We start from the raw sequence: 15812 nt of genomic DNA on the forward strand, positions 1-15812 counted from the left end.
TTCTGCTGAAGGGTCATGAGGACTCGAAACGTCAACTCTTTTCTTCTCCGCCGATGCTGCCAGACCTGCTGAGTTTTTCCGGGTAATTCTGTTTTTGTTTTGGATTTCCAGCATCCGCAGTAGTTTTTTGTTTTTATCTTTCTTCACCTTGTTCCCTGACATGCTATCACTATTTCTTTCGGTTAAATCATTTGCTTACACTCCAAAGTTCTATTAATTTTGCTTTCCATTTTTAGCCTCAAATCTGGACTTTCTCCATACTCCTACAATATTCTCCCGTACAGCCTTCCTGTGTTCCAGAACACACTCGGCTGCTCCAAGCATGTAAACTCTTCCTCCTGCACCAGCCCTATAGCTAGACATGTGACCCCCTAGTTTTACTACATTTAATCTGTCCAGCAATTTACACAGGAAACAAAAATAGGAGGGAAAAGTGAAAAGGAACAAATGTGTTATTATGTCATGGATACAATTCTCTATACCAGGGGTATAGAGAAAACTCAGCAGCCTTTCAGAAGTAGCATGCTAAGTCTTCATTTATTCACTCCAATTTAAGGTTTCCCATGCCAGTAACACATTTTAACGTTTATAAGGTATCTATATATAATTCAACTATTGTTGTATGTAAAGTAAATAAAGTTTTTAAAATGCTTAAGAAGCTTCATTTAAAATCAAATTAAAATACAGATCTTACCAGTTTAGTATGATCCTTGCCCTTGCTTTCCTTGCTGAATTTTCCAATGTCCCATTTATTTGGATATAATGTCCAGAATTTTCTGGTCTCGTTGGCACTGGGTATCATGGTGGGCAAGGGGTGGGGGTGGGAGTGGTTCAGTGGGAACAATATGGCAAGAAGGTCAAAAATTGGTTTCACGCTGTCATGAAACCAGTTTGCAATTGTCCGCTCCACCCATCAGTGGTGGGCTGCATTTCCTGCCACCGCACATCGGGAATCTAATTTCAATAATTTAGCATCTCATTATAAGCCCTGCTCGCTGGAATCAACCCCCCACACTGGATCATCATGCCAACGTGTTTCACAATATAAGCGACGTGCACCTGGTGAACTGCACTTTGCTCGGGACTTGGAGATTTGTTTGTCTACCTTGCTTCAGGCAGCACTCGCAGTCATCAGCACCAGGCTTTGCAGGCAGAACCACATGACTTTTCAGGGGGCTTATGGGCAGGTCTCTACCTACCAGACCAGCCTTAAGACAGGGACGGCTTTTCAAAAGCTGCAGGGCTAGGGCTTGCTTTGGAAAGGGTGAGATGTGGCCCCAGGCAAGGGGAGAGGCTGGAGGACGAAGGCTGTACTGGGGAAATGGGGTTTTCCCAGGGTGTGTCTGGGGGCACATGTTGATCTGTGTAAGTGGCCTCAAGGTGGTGAGGGCTGAGGAGGCAGTTTCCAGGGGAGATGAGGCCAGATGGAGATGTGAGGGTGTGTGAGAGAGAGTGAGTGGTGATGTCTCTTGAGCTGGCACTGAGTGAGATGCCAGTGAATCTGTGCTGGCCTTGTAAGCTTGTGAGTTTAGAGTGATAAGATGGTTGTCTTATCCTGGCAGCAAGGATGAGATCGTTTGTTTTCTGCACTGGATGGCCGACCAAGTCTGCCACCACTTCCCAAACAGGAGTGATGTGACTGATGGGCCTCCGTGGCCAGTTTGGGGGTAAAGGACATTGCGGCAGGCCTCCACAGTGTCCAGAAGGCAATCCAGGGATGCATTGCTGAATCAGGAGACTGCATTCTTCTTGGCCTTCGGGGCCACATCTTCACTGGTGCCCCCCTCTGGTCTGCAAGCATTGAGAAGTGTACACGTGGCTGCAGTTTAAATATGGCGCCCTGCGTGAGGAAGTGGCGAGGTAACGGCATGGCGGGCAAACCGGAGGCCACCCGCCAGCGAGATGGTGTGTTTCCTGTGGCTGCATAATTAATAAGGCAGGAATGAGACGACTTGGCACGAAAACCCACCATTGCAACCTGCCAGTAAAACAAATTCTTTCCCCCCGCTACTGCGCTTTGTGCAAATCTGGAACGATTCCGCCCAATGTTACAATGATACTTTAAGCTGCACACAGGCTTCTGAGTGATCAGTCATTAACCAGCTCTGAGATGGACAGAGGACAGATTTCACATGTGAAAATACCTGTTCGCACAAGTATCTGGATCCAAATGCTGAAAGCATTGTAAATGCAATTTTCTTCAAACAGTTCAATTTCACTTGCAGGGACGCCCATCAGGACAGAATAGAGGCCCCATGATCTCTCTCAGTAGCTTCAAGTGCACTCCGCAGATCTCTAAACTTTGATGCCCACAATTCTAAATGCACATCTAACTTTGCTTTCTTAGGAGCTGATATTTTGTCAAATGTACCCCTCAATTTATAGTGAAAAAGATCAGGACAGTTGCACAATGTGAAACATTGTGCGCTGTTCTGCATTATGTGATACTGATGTTTGCAGCAAATCGGGACTTAAAAGTATCCCAGTAATGAATAAAACATAGGCATTTACTATTTAAATTCTATACATCTTTTATCAATGTAACATACTTTCTCAGAATAAGCAAATGACAAAACATTTTTTTCTTTGGAACTTTTTATGCTGTTAATTGGACTAGCAGTGTGAGTGCCACTAAAAATCACCTCGTGTGTCACCTTCGGCTTGTGTGCCATGGGTTGTTGATCCCTGCCCTATGCTCGCTTTACAACCAAGACGTATCAATCCTAATTTTTGCCACGTCTATGTAACCTGAATTTCCTCTGTGTCCATTTTCACTTGTATTTTGGTTGCTGCTGTGTACCCAAGCCCTTAAATCTGTTTCATTTTGCACCCTTTTTCTCAGTCTGGTTCCTTCGCTTTTATCCCCTCCTTTTCCTGTGACTCAGTCATGCCCCTTTCATTTCTCTTGTCATCCATCTTATTGTAGATGACTGCACTGACGTCATGGCCATGACAAAAAAACTTGGCTCTTGATGATGACCTTCTTCCTGATTGAAGCCTCCAACACAGGCTATATTTTTCAGCACCTGACTAGCCCAAACTGCTGCAATGGTGGTGTGTCTCTGTCTCCCTGCTCTTATGTAATTTTCTCCTTCTTTGAGCATCTTTTCCCCATCGCCTCTCCTTAAAATTCTCTTTCTCTACTGTCCACCGAAGCCCCACCCAAAATATTCTACCCTCAGCCTCCAGACTGAGCAACTTCTAATCCTCTATGATTTTAATTTCCAATGCAACTCACCTTCTCTCACTTCTCTGAGTACATTTCTGCCACTAACCTCTCCTATTTATATTCATGGCTGCACCTTTGACCTCTTTATTCCAATCACAGACAAGGCCACCTTTGGTCAATTCCTTGTTTCCTTTGCCACTCACTTCCCTGAAAAAAATCTCCCCAAGTCACTTACAAAGGTACTTTCAAATGCCTAACACAAGAACACAAGAACTAGGAGCAGGAGTAGACCACATGGCCCGTCGAGCCCGCTCTGCCATTCAATACAGTCATGGCTCATCTTGGGCTTCAACTCCACTTCCCTGCCCATTCCCCATATCCCTTGATTCCCTGAGACACCCAAAATCTTTCTATCCCAGCCTTAAATTTATTCAATGATGGAGCATCCACAACCTTCTGGGGCATAGAATTCCAAAGATTCACAATCTTTTAAGTGAAGTAATTTCCCCTCATTTCAGTTCTAAGGGATTTGCCCATTATCCTGAGTCTGTTCACCCGTGTTTTAGATTCCCCGCCCGGGGGAAACGATCTCTCCTCATCTATCAAGCCCCTTCAGAATCTCATATGTTTCAATGAGATCACCTCTTATTCTTCTGAACTCCAGTGAAAATAGACCAATTTACTCAGCCTTTCATCATAGGATAACCTCCTCATCCCAGGGACCAATTTAGTGAACTTTTGCTGTACCACCTCCAATGCAAGTACATATTTTCTTAAATGCGGAGACCAGAACTGCACACTCTACTCCAAATGTGATTTCACCAAAACCCTGTACAACTCTAGCAAGACTTCTTTAATTCCTGTACTCCAATCCCCTTGCAATGGAAGCCAACATGCCATTTGCCTTCCTAATTGCTTGTTGTACCTGTATGTTAACTTTTTGCATTCCTTGTACGAACACACCCAAGCCTCTGAACATCCACACTTCCAAGTTTCTCACCTTTTAAAACATATTCAGCTTTCTTATTCTTTCGTCCATCTGCCATCTTGGTGCCCATTCACTTAATCTGTCTATAACTCTTTGCAGCCTTTTTGTCTTCCCACAGCTTATCTTTCCAACTAACTTTGATTGAAACTATAAGATCCTGAGGGGTCTTGACAGGATGGATGTGGAGAGGATGTTTCCTCTTGTGGGAGAACCTAGAACTAGGGGTCACTGTTTAAAAATAAGGGTGGCTTATTTAAGACAGAGACGAGGAGAAATTTTTTCTCTCAGAGGGCTGTGAGTCTTTCGAAATCTCTTTCTCAAAAGGCGATGGAAGCAAAGTCTGAATATTTTTAAGGCAAAGCTAGATAGATTCTTGATTAACAAGGGGGTGAAAGGTTATTGGGAGGAGGCAGGAGGTAGGAGTTGAGGTTACAATCAGATCAGCCATGATCTTACTGAATGGCGGAGCAGGCTCGATGGGCCAAGTGGCCTACTCCTGCTCCTAATTCGTATGTTTGTATGTATCAGCAAAGTTAGATACGTTGCTCTCTGTCTATTCATCTAAGTCATTATTATAGATTGTAAATAGCTGAGGCTCCAGTACTGACCCTTGTTATACTCCCCTATTCAATATCTGCCAACTTGAAAAAGTCCCATTTATGGCCACTTTCTACTTCCTATCTATTAACCAATCCTCTAGCCATGAAACTATGTTACCTCTGACTCCATGCACACTTATCTTACCTATTAACCTTTTGTGTGGCACCTTATTGAATGCCTTTTGGAAATCCAGGTATACTACATTTACTGGTTCCCCTTTTTCTACCCTAATACCTCCTCATAAAAAACTCCAAGAAATTTGTGAGTCAGGATTTCCCTTTAGTAAAATCATGTTGACTTGTTCTACTCATACTATGCTTTTCTAAATGCAATGTTAACACTTCTTTAATAATAGATTCCAGCAATTTCCCAAAAACTGATGTTAGGCCAAATGGCCTGTAATTCCCTGTTTCCTCTCTTCCTCCTATCTTGAGAAACAGAGTAACATTTTCCAACTTCCATTCTGATGGGATCATTCCCAAATCCAATGAATTCTAAATAAATATCTATCCTTTAGCCCTACATTTCTCGCTATCAGTCTGCTCAATCATACCATCACCTTCACCTTTGATACCCTTCTCCATGCCAAAAGCCGTCATGATCACTACCCCATCTTGGTCCATTCAGTCCAAGGGGTGCAAATGTGCATGTATATGGCACGCAAGTGGTTTAACCATTCATTACCAGATCTGGCTGGACCACATTAAGCACTCATGGGCCCTTATCTCCTCTGCGAAAGCGGCCCACTGCTCCAGGACCACCCTGGAATGCAAAGATAACTCTTGGCTTCTTTTTTCATTATCAACTTTCAATTTAATTCCCTCTCCCTGGCATCTCCCACCCTCACCTCCAACAAGTGTGAGGAGATCATGGACTTCATTGACAATGATTGACACCATCTATTCAACTGCCTTAGTTGCAGTGCTCCTTTCCTATTACCCAGGAAAACCGTGCTAACTGAGATTGTAAAAGCTTCTCTCTTCTCAGCTACCATGGCCCTCCCTCTCAAATTTGCTATTATCAAAAAACTCATTATCTATCCCTCTGTTATTGCAAATGGCCATCCCGTTTCTAAACCACCTTAAATGTGTTTTCTCCTCCCAAATCCATTCCCATCTGTCCCACAATGCATGTTTGAACCTCTCCAAACAAGTTTTCATCCTGCCACAGAACTGAAATGGCCCTAATAAATATCACAAATGACTTCCTAAGTTACTGTGATCTTGGTGCAGTACTCATCCCCATCCTTTTCAGCCCCTCTGTAGCCTTTGGCATGGTTGATCACATCATAATCTTCTAATGGCTCTCCTCCATTGTTCAGCTGAGTGAGACTTCTCTTGTCTGTTTCACTCTTACTCTTCCACTCATAGTCAAAGAGCTTTGGGCAATGGGTTTTCTCTCTTCTCACCATAAGCTGTGGAGTTCCTCCAGGAAATACAATTTGCCTACTCCTATTTCTCATTTACATGATGAGATTTGATGAGATCATCCAAAGACACAGGGCAGAATCGCCCCAGAATTGCATTAAGTGCGGTAGCAGGCGGGGAAAAGGACGTTTTACCCGCTGTCCACAATGGCGGGTTTTCGCACTGTATCGTCCCAAACCCGCCACATTAATCATGCATTCCTGGGAAACACGCCACTTCGATGGCAGGCAGGCTCTCATTTGCCTCGCCAATTCCTCATGCTGGGCGCCATATTTAAAGTCCCATCGCACACAAATCTCTCAGTGCTTCCAGCCCAGGACTGCTGCACAGAAGACATGGCCCCGAACAGTAAGAAGACTGCAGCCCCCCAATTCAGTGATGCATCCCTGGGACGCCTTCTGGATACATGGGACTGAACTTTCCGCCCGTCAGGGGGATTGTGCAGGGGAGGGCGAAGCGAGCGCGAATCCGATCGACGCATCTGATCGGGTCCACGCCACCATTTTATGTGGATGGGCCAATTAAGGTCCGCCCAGCATGACGCTCGCCCAGGAGCGCTGAGCGTTCCCTGTGCGGGCGCGGGGGGATTCCCTGAGTCCGGGCCTGGGATCATTTGCGCATGTGCGCGAAAGAGCGCAGAAATCTCCCTAAGGCACCTCTGTGCCTCAGGGAGATTTGTTTAAGTCTTAAACTTCTGAATAAAGTAATTAAAAACTTTTAAAACATGTCCCCTCTTGTGACAGTGTCACATGAGATGGGACATGTCAATGAATTTTTAAAATAATTTTAATTGAATTTTTTAACCCTATATGAAACCTCATCCCGCCCGTGAATAAAGTTCCATGAAAAATGCGAAAGCCTAAAGTTTGGACAGGCAGCTCATTTAATTATATCAATTAGTTTTTAACAGGCCTTAATAGGCCTCCGACAGTTCGGCGGGCTGACTCGGCTGCGCGCCCACTGAACTGAAAATCTAAATGACGCACGGTGACGTCGGGACGCCTACCCAATGCCACCGCGTGTCATTTTACGCATTGGCAAGCGGGCCCCGCCCCCATTCACCGACCGGAAAATTCTCCCCATGGAGCCTGCCACAATGCCCTCTACCCCCACTCTGGCTGCAGGAGGCCCATCAGTATCACCACTCCGGCTTGTGAGGCGATGGCAGTAGTGGTCAGTGCCAATGGTGCTCAAAGGAGGTTCAACATCCAGTGCAGAAAGAGGATGAATGATCTCATCCGTGTTGCCAGGGTAAGGCAACCACCTCATCACTCTAAATTCTCACACTCACAAGCCCATCACACATTCACTGGCATCTCACTCACTGCCAGCTCAAGGAAATTCACCTCTCACTCTCTCACACACACCCTCACAACCCCATCTAGACTTACCTCCTCTGGAGACTGCCTCCTCACCCTCTTGAGGCCACTTGCACAGATCAACATGTGTCCCCACACACGCACCCAGGGATACCCACCTTCCCCGGTAATGCCCTATGCCTGCAGCCTCTTCCCTTGCCTGAGGCCACTTCTCCCCCTTTCCCAAGCAAGCCATAGTCCTGCAGCCATTGAAAAGTCACCCCACCTTATGGCTGGTCTCTTAAGCAGAGACCTGTCCTGGATGACACACAATTAAATTGAAGCCCCTGTCTTGGCCCCTGCCACAAACTCTCTTCCATTGTCACCAATTCCATTTCCTTCCTTGGCCAGTATCACAGGTTGAACTAAACAGTGACTCCACACTGTTCTTCTTACCCCACAGTCCTTTCCACAACCAAGATCACTTTACACCTCTTTAACATTGCCTGCATCACTTCAGCTCAGGGACATAGATTTAAGGTGAGAGGAGAAAACTATAGAGGAGATGTGTGGGGCAAGTTTTTTACGCAGAGGGTAGTGAGTGTCTGGAATTCGCTGCCAGAGGAGGTGGTGGAAGCAGGTACGATAGTGGTGTTTAAGAGGCAGCTTGACAAATACATGAATAGGATGGGAATAGAGGGATACGGACCCCGGAAGTGCAAAATGTTTTAGTTGACGGGCAATATGATCGGCGCAGGCTTGGAGGGCCGAAGGGCCTGTTCCTGTGCTGTACTTTTCTTTGTTCTTTGTTCTTTGTTCATCTGCTGCTGAAACCCTCATCTATGCTTTTGTTAACTCCAGACTTGACTATTCCAACGTTTTACTGGACAGCCTCCTATCTTCCATTCTCTATAAACCTGAGCTCAACCAAAACTCTGCTGCCCATATTCTAACCCACAATGTCTCATTCACCCATCATTCCTGTGTTTGCTAACCTACCTTGGCTCCCAATTCACCAAAATCAAAACAAATGTTTTTACAATTATATTAGGGAAAAGGAGCAATGTGGGCCCCTTGAAAACTGATAATGGTGATATTGTCACTGAAATAAGAAAATGGTGGACATGCCAAATAGTTACCTTGCATCAGTATTTACAGTAGAGGGAGAGGTCAGCAATCCAGACATCCTAAGGAAATTAATATTGAATTAGGAACAGGGGCTCAACAAAATTAATGTAAGCAAAATAGCAGTAATGAAGAAAATGACAGCACTAAAGAATGACAAATCCCTAGGACCAGATGGTTTCCATCTGGAAGTAGGTGAGAACATAAATGAATAAGCAAAACTATGACAAATAGGTTACAATGTAGGCAAACATAAGGCCATCCACATTGGATCTAAAAAAGATAGAACTGGGTACTTTCTAAATGGTGACATGCTGGAAACGTGGGGGTCTGAAGAGACTTAGGGATCCAAGTACATGGATGATTAAAATATCCTGAAAGCTGCAGAAAATAATCAAAAAGGCTAATGGAATTCTAGTCTTTGTATCCAGAGGAACGGAATACAAGGGGGCAGAGGTCATGCTTCAGCTATACAAAGCCCTAGTTAGACTACACCTGGAGTACTCTGAGCAGTTTTGGGCACCATAGTTTAGGAAGGATATACCGATCTTGGATGCTGTGCAGCCTACGTTTACCAGAATGATATCTGGGCTCGAAAGGTTATATTGTGAGGTAAGATTACACTAATTAGGGTTGTATTCCCTGGAATTTAGAAGGTTAAGGGGTGGCTTGCTCAAAGTTTTCAAGGTATTAAGGGGAATTGATACTACAGATGGGGAGAAACTAATTCCATTGGTTGGGGGTTCTAGGACTGGGGGGCATAGCCTAAGGATTAGAACTAAAACTTTGAGGAGTGTAATTAGAAAACACTTGGGTGGTAAAAGTTTAGAACTCTTTTCCGTAAATGGCAACTGTTGCTAGATCAATTCTCAATTCTATATCTAAGATTGTTAGATATTTATTATTGAAGAATATTAAGGATTATGCGGCATAAGCAGGTAAATAGAATTGGACCACAGATCAGACATGATCAGGCTTGAGGGACTAAATGACCTACTCCTATTCCTACATTCCTAATATCTCCCTCTTTGTCAGTGTCAACTTTTGTCTTATTATACTCCCGTGAAATGTTTTGGTAATTTTTCTATGTTAAACTTGCTATATACATTCAAGTTGTTGTTTTTGAGTGAGAAGTAAATTGGGTGCTGCAGTAACAATTTGAACTTTTTCTCATCACTATTTGTGCTCATTTCAAAAGGTAACTTCTTGAGGCACCTACAAACCTAACCGTAAACTTGGGCTAGATTTTATGCTCCCCCACCAACGGGTTTGGAAGTAGAGTGGGCACATACAATCCTGTGGGTGGCCTGCCCGCAACACCTGCCCCTGCCCCCATTGCAACTTTACCAGCAGTGGGGCAGGATGGCGCGGGTGACCTACCTGCCAGTGGGCCAATTGAGGCTCTTAATTGGGCAATTAATTCCCACTTATTGTCTAATCCGTCCCTGCCAAAATTTAAACAGTGGCGGGAGATGTCCACACTAAGCACTCAGAATCTGTGCAGGCTGGTAACGGATGGGGGGCTTCCCAACGAGGGCCTCTCCCAAGGTGTAACACCCCCCCAGGTTCACCTTTCCCAACCTTTCCCCCCAACCACCTCACCCGTCTTACCAGTGTTTGCCAACTTGTCACCCGGGGAGACCACTGACTAACCTGCTGGGTTGGATCCAGCGCAGCTTGCTTTCTCAATCCCTGAATACAGTGCTGGCAGTGGCCACTGCTCCCAGTGGCGCTGGCGGTACTGGACAGCTGCTGGTCTTTGATTGGCCGGCAGCTCTCCTCTTCCTGAGCAGAGCAGCCATTCTTTTGCTGAATGGGCTCCCCTTGATTTTTTAGCTGGGGAACAGGGACTGCATCATCCCTTAAAATCCAACCCTTTATGTGCGAAACGATTGGCAAAATATGTTTCAGGATTAACAATCTACCCTAGAGCATTCAATGAAAATATTTAGGAATGCCAACATATATCCCTGCTTTTGCAAAGGCAGAAAGAGTATCAAGTTGATGGATCATCCAATTCAGACTATTTTAAACTGTTTTCTGAAACCATAATAACAAAATAATTTGAACCCTTAAGAGTACTTTGCAGAGGCCTTAAACTGAATCCTCTGATGATTGTACATGAAATATACTTTTGTTCCCATGAGATTTTATCTCACCACCACCACGTGGAAATAAACACTCAGGCTGAGTGAAAACAGGGAAATCTAGGAGCAGATATACCTCCCCATGTAGGATATCACCTCTCAGATCAAAGGGAGCCTTTCACAATGGGCAAGTCCCTCTGATGAAAACCCAATCCCTTTGAAAAAAAACTGATGATCAATAACAATTCTTCTTATCACCCGGGTGGATGGGAAGATAGAAATAGTCTTTCGTAGTGAAATGTGTTGAATCCTGACATAAAGCTTATTGTGGTTTTCCTCTGGCATCACAGCTTTTCATGTATCATAGTGGAAGTATTTGCAGGGCCATAGGGAAAGAGCAGGGGAGTGGGACTAATTGGATACTTAATTTCTAAAGGCTGCTAGATGATCCTCTCAAATAGAGCTTATATCTACCTCTATCCAACATTGCGTATTTGCTTTACCCTAGGCTTTGTGGATAAAGGGCAAATGAAATATAACTAGTTCTAGCAATGAAACCTCCAATTAAAAAAGTTCCAGTGCATTGGGACATGTCTCGCATAAATAAATATAACATAGTAATATTTTGTAATAAGATGCGGGATAAAGTCTGTATTCACAACTGCCAATGCATGCATAAATAGTGTATTGAAACTCAACATTCAGGCTAATGAATGAAAAATGTCCACTTGGGTGAGGTACTGGAGAGTTGTTGACTGCCATGGACTTGTTTGCCAGAATGAATCAGCACTTTCAGATTGGGGGCCTGATGCAGAATATGTGGAGGGAATTGGCGAAGGGAAAAATTAGCTAAGGTAGTGGAACTGGAGCATTGAAAGTTGAACAACATTCTCGTGTGAATGGCAATTTGGATGCTTCTCAACTATGAGTTGCGATATGTGAGGGAGCAGCTGCTCAGGTAGAAAACCAATGGATATAATTTTCTTACAACTGTTGAAGGTCCCTAATAAATCAAAGTGTAATGAAGCCTAATGAAAAACACAGCACAGGTGATGTGGAAAGGGTGGGGAGGATTACACTTTTGGCATTCAATCCAATCCAGGGGCCAGACAGTAAAGCGTTAATTACTTTATTTCTTTTTAATAGTTGAGAAGAGGGTTTTGTTTCTTTCCCTGTCTTGTCAGGAGAACAATCTTACATTCATCTGTCAACACCGGGATAGGATATAGTTTGAAACTGAAGCCTATTTCAGCCATGAACACAGGCCAAAAGCAGGCTCACCTGAAACCAGTTTTTGTGGATAACTGCCTATAGGCCATCCATTTCATGCAGGCCTGGACAGCTGATGCCTTGTTCAGAAATAGCACAAGGCAAAGAGCTCAGTCATTGTACTCAAAGTGCAAGAACATGATTCAATCTTGGCAAGACATTGTGAATGTTAACTTCTCAAATAGAGCTTCTTTAACCCATAATGTTTCTGCCAAACTTATGCTCAGTGTTTGCTATATTACATCCTGCAGGTTCAGACTCCTGAATGACAAATGTTACACAATGCTCCAAGTTACGTTGTGATTTGTGAGTTGGGCTGATGGCCATGGCATTAGTAGATGTGTTCTGTAGATTTCTATCCACTGTTCCCCTGATTGCTGACTGCTCCAACAGCCACAAAGCATAAGGAGGATTAGAGTGGGAAGTGCAAGCCCTCAGATACTTAATTCCTAATCGCTGCTAGGTGAACCTCTCAAATAGAGGTAACAAGCTTCCTTGTGGGGAGAAGACAATATAAGAAGTCAGATAACCTGCATCACCTTCTTACACGTGTTGAAGCAGAGCAAGCTTTTGAGCAGGTCAGTTACAAAAATTTATAGCACAGAAGGACCTTATTTTGCTCATTGTGCCTGTGATGGCCCTTTGAAAGAGCTGTCCAATTAGTTATGTTAAGGGGGTTGGCAGCAAGCGCAGGGGGATAGCTCTCAGCAGGCTTCTCCTTCCCTGATGCTGGGTCCCTCAATCAGGCACTGAGAACCTATGAATGAGGGATCCCCTCTCCCTAGGAACCGACAATCAACGCGCATGGGTTTACTTCTTGTGCTCCCCTCATGGCAAGCACCCCACCTGCCAGTGGTTTAATATCAGTGGCGATGGGATGAGGTCCTTAAGTGGGCATTATTTGCCCACTTAAGGGCATCAATTAGCGGTTGGGCAGGAAGGCTGTCCACGGGTCTTCCTGCCACGGACGTAACTGGGCTAAAGGCAGGATGGTAGCAGGGTCCCCACCCGCCACCATCCCACCTGATTAAATGCCCCCCCTGCCACCAAACACGTCACTGGGGAGGACGGTAAATTTCGCCTACATCTCTATTTTTAAAGCCAAATATCTAGTGGCCAGAATTTTCCCGTTGGTGTGCAGGGGCGGGCCCCGCACACCAACGTGTAAAATGATGCGCGGTGACATTGGGCGAGCGTCCCCACATCACCGCGCACCATCGCGATATTTAGGCGGGTGGGCGCGCAATGTTCTCGGATGTGCGCCCGCCATTAATTAATCATGTACTTAAGGCCCTTGAGGCAGAAATTCTCTGCAATTTTTCGGGGCCCGTGCGATCTTCAGGACGTTGCACGGGTGCAACGGGCAGGCGGGTAAGAGACATTTGTATAAACCTCATCAACGGGCAGGATAAGAGGGGTGAGTGGGGTCGCGAATGTTATCTGTCAGGTATTTAAGTGTGAAAGTTACTGCTACTTGCCTGTGTGAGCAGGAATACTTCAAAACTCATACCTGCTGCTCGGACAGGAGTAAAAGCCTTCAGGTCAGGACTCTACAGTAAAGATCATTTTTGGGGTCTGCAGGTTTCAGGAAGCCTTCCCTTAGCCTGGGAATGGGAGTTGCGCTATCCACTGGAGGCACCTCCTCTGAGGAGGGAGGGAGGGCCAGAAGTGGGAGGAGTCCAGGAGTCCACATTCAGCCTCCAGGGGAGCCACCTTTGGGAGGAGAGGCGCAGGCACAAGGGGCGCAGGACCATCAGGAAGCCCAAGGCGGAAGGGGCTGCAGAAGATGCCACTATCCTGCTGCCAGGGTTTACAGGCAGCAAAGCAGCTACCTCAATATGTCTGAGGTGCAGTGCCGAAGGAGGCTCCATCTCTCAAGGGAGACAGTCACCTCCATTTATCAGGCAATAGGCCCTGATATCTCTGCAAACTGTGTGGACAGACACCCCATGCCAGTGGCACTGAAGGTCACAGCTGCCCTCAACTTCTATGCCTCCGGCTCTTTCCAGGGGTCAGTGGGTGATCCTTGAGGAGTCTCCCAGTTAGCTGTCCACACTTGTGTCAAGCAGGTTACAGACGCTCTGTTCAGGCATGCATTGACCTTCATCCACTACCACTGGGACCAGGCCAGCCAGACACAGTGAGCCAGAGGCTTTGCGGCCATTGCTGGCTTCCCCCGCGTCCAGGGTGCAATAGACTGTACACATGTGGCCATCAAGGCGACAGCAGGTGAGCCCAGTGCCTTCATCAACAGGAAGGGCTTCCACTCCATGAACGTGCAGATAGTGTGTGATCACAGGATGCTGATTCTGCAAGTCTGTGCGAGGTACCCAGGCAGTTCCCACGATGCCTACATCCTCAGACACTCCCAGGTGCCGGGGCTCTTCAGTGCTCCAGCCCGGCTGGATGGTTGGCTGCTGGGTGACAAGGGCTATCCCCTCAGAAGGTGGCTCATGACACCTCTCCGCCATCCAAGAACAGAAGCTGAGCAGCGGTACAATAGGAGCCAGGGCTTCACAAGGGCTCTGGTGGAGAGAACCATCGGTCTTCTCAAGATGCGCTTCCGATGCCTGGACCGCTCAGGGGGCGCACTCCAATACCCCCCAGATTGTGTGTTGCTGATAGTAGTTGCATGCTGCGCTCTCCACAATCTGGCACTGGAAAGGGGCGACGCAGTGGATGAGGAAAACATAGATGCAGTTGCTCCAGATGCACACAAAGGGGCCGCAGAAGACGCCGCTATCCTGCTGCCAGGATCCAGTTGCAGAGGTAAGGAATCACCCTGAGGCATGGCAACATATCAAAATTTATTGAGAGAACAAATGTAACTTCATAAACAAAAAAACATATGTTGCACATCACACCAAGTCTTCAATAAACTACTATGGGCCAATATAAAAGCACCAGTGAGAAACCCTTGGTGTGCCTAAGCTGCCTTAAATTTACGCTTACGGGTGCTACGTCTAGTTGCTGTCCCCTTACTGGCACTGGCATCTGAGACAGCCTGCTGACTCTGCTGTCTTGTTGGCCTCGATGACCTTGGCGGGCGTCCTCTGGCCCGTGGAGCCTTTGATGGCCCTGCTTGGGAGGGAGCGGCCAGTTTCACAGCTGGCTTCTCCCCAGTCGCCGCAGCCTCATGAGATCCCACGGTCACTGGCAGAGGGATGGAGGAGCTGGCGTGAGGTCGCTTCGGACCTCCCTGTTCACCGTAAATGGATGGGCACTGAGCTGGGATATTTGGTGCCCAAACCATCTCCCACACAGGCAATGACCAGCTGAGGTCAGTGCCACTGTGAGGGTTTGCAGGTCCAAGCACAACCCCAGGAGGCCCTGATTGTTCTCCTGGGGAATCCTCTCAACGAGAGTCGCCACTCTGTCCATGGAGGAAACATAGTGCTCGGCCATGAGGCTCATTGCATCGGTGATGCTCCGCGTGGACTCCTCCAGCACGGGCACCATGCCACGCATAGCCTCATGTATCTCTGCCAGATCATCCTGCATACTCTGCTGCACTTCCAGCGTTTGCTGCCTCATGGACAACACCAGAGGCACATCATCAGCCATCGACCGAGCATGTACCTGGTCCCCAGCAGTCCTCTGACTGCCAGAGCCCTGGGCACTCTCTGTCTCTGCCCGCACCTCAAGCGAGTGTGAAGTGCCTTCACCACCGTGCCCTGGGACACCAGCCGAAGATCTAATTCCCACTGAGGTGCTAGTATCTGTACTGATGCCTGCCTGGCAGAGATGGTGTGATTCTGGTGAGTGGATTTCCTCTGGGCCCTCAGGTGTGAGAGGTGGCCTCTCTGCCTCCTCCTCCCGGCCCTACTCCACTGAAAGGAAGAACAAGGA

This window comes from Cetorhinus maximus, chromosome 22, assembly GCF_964194155.1.
Source record: "Cetorhinus maximus chromosome 22, sCetMax3.hap1.1, whole genome shotgun sequence".
Classification (NCBI taxonomy): domain Eukaryota; kingdom Metazoa; phylum Chordata; class Chondrichthyes; order Lamniformes; family Cetorhinidae; genus Cetorhinus; species Cetorhinus maximus.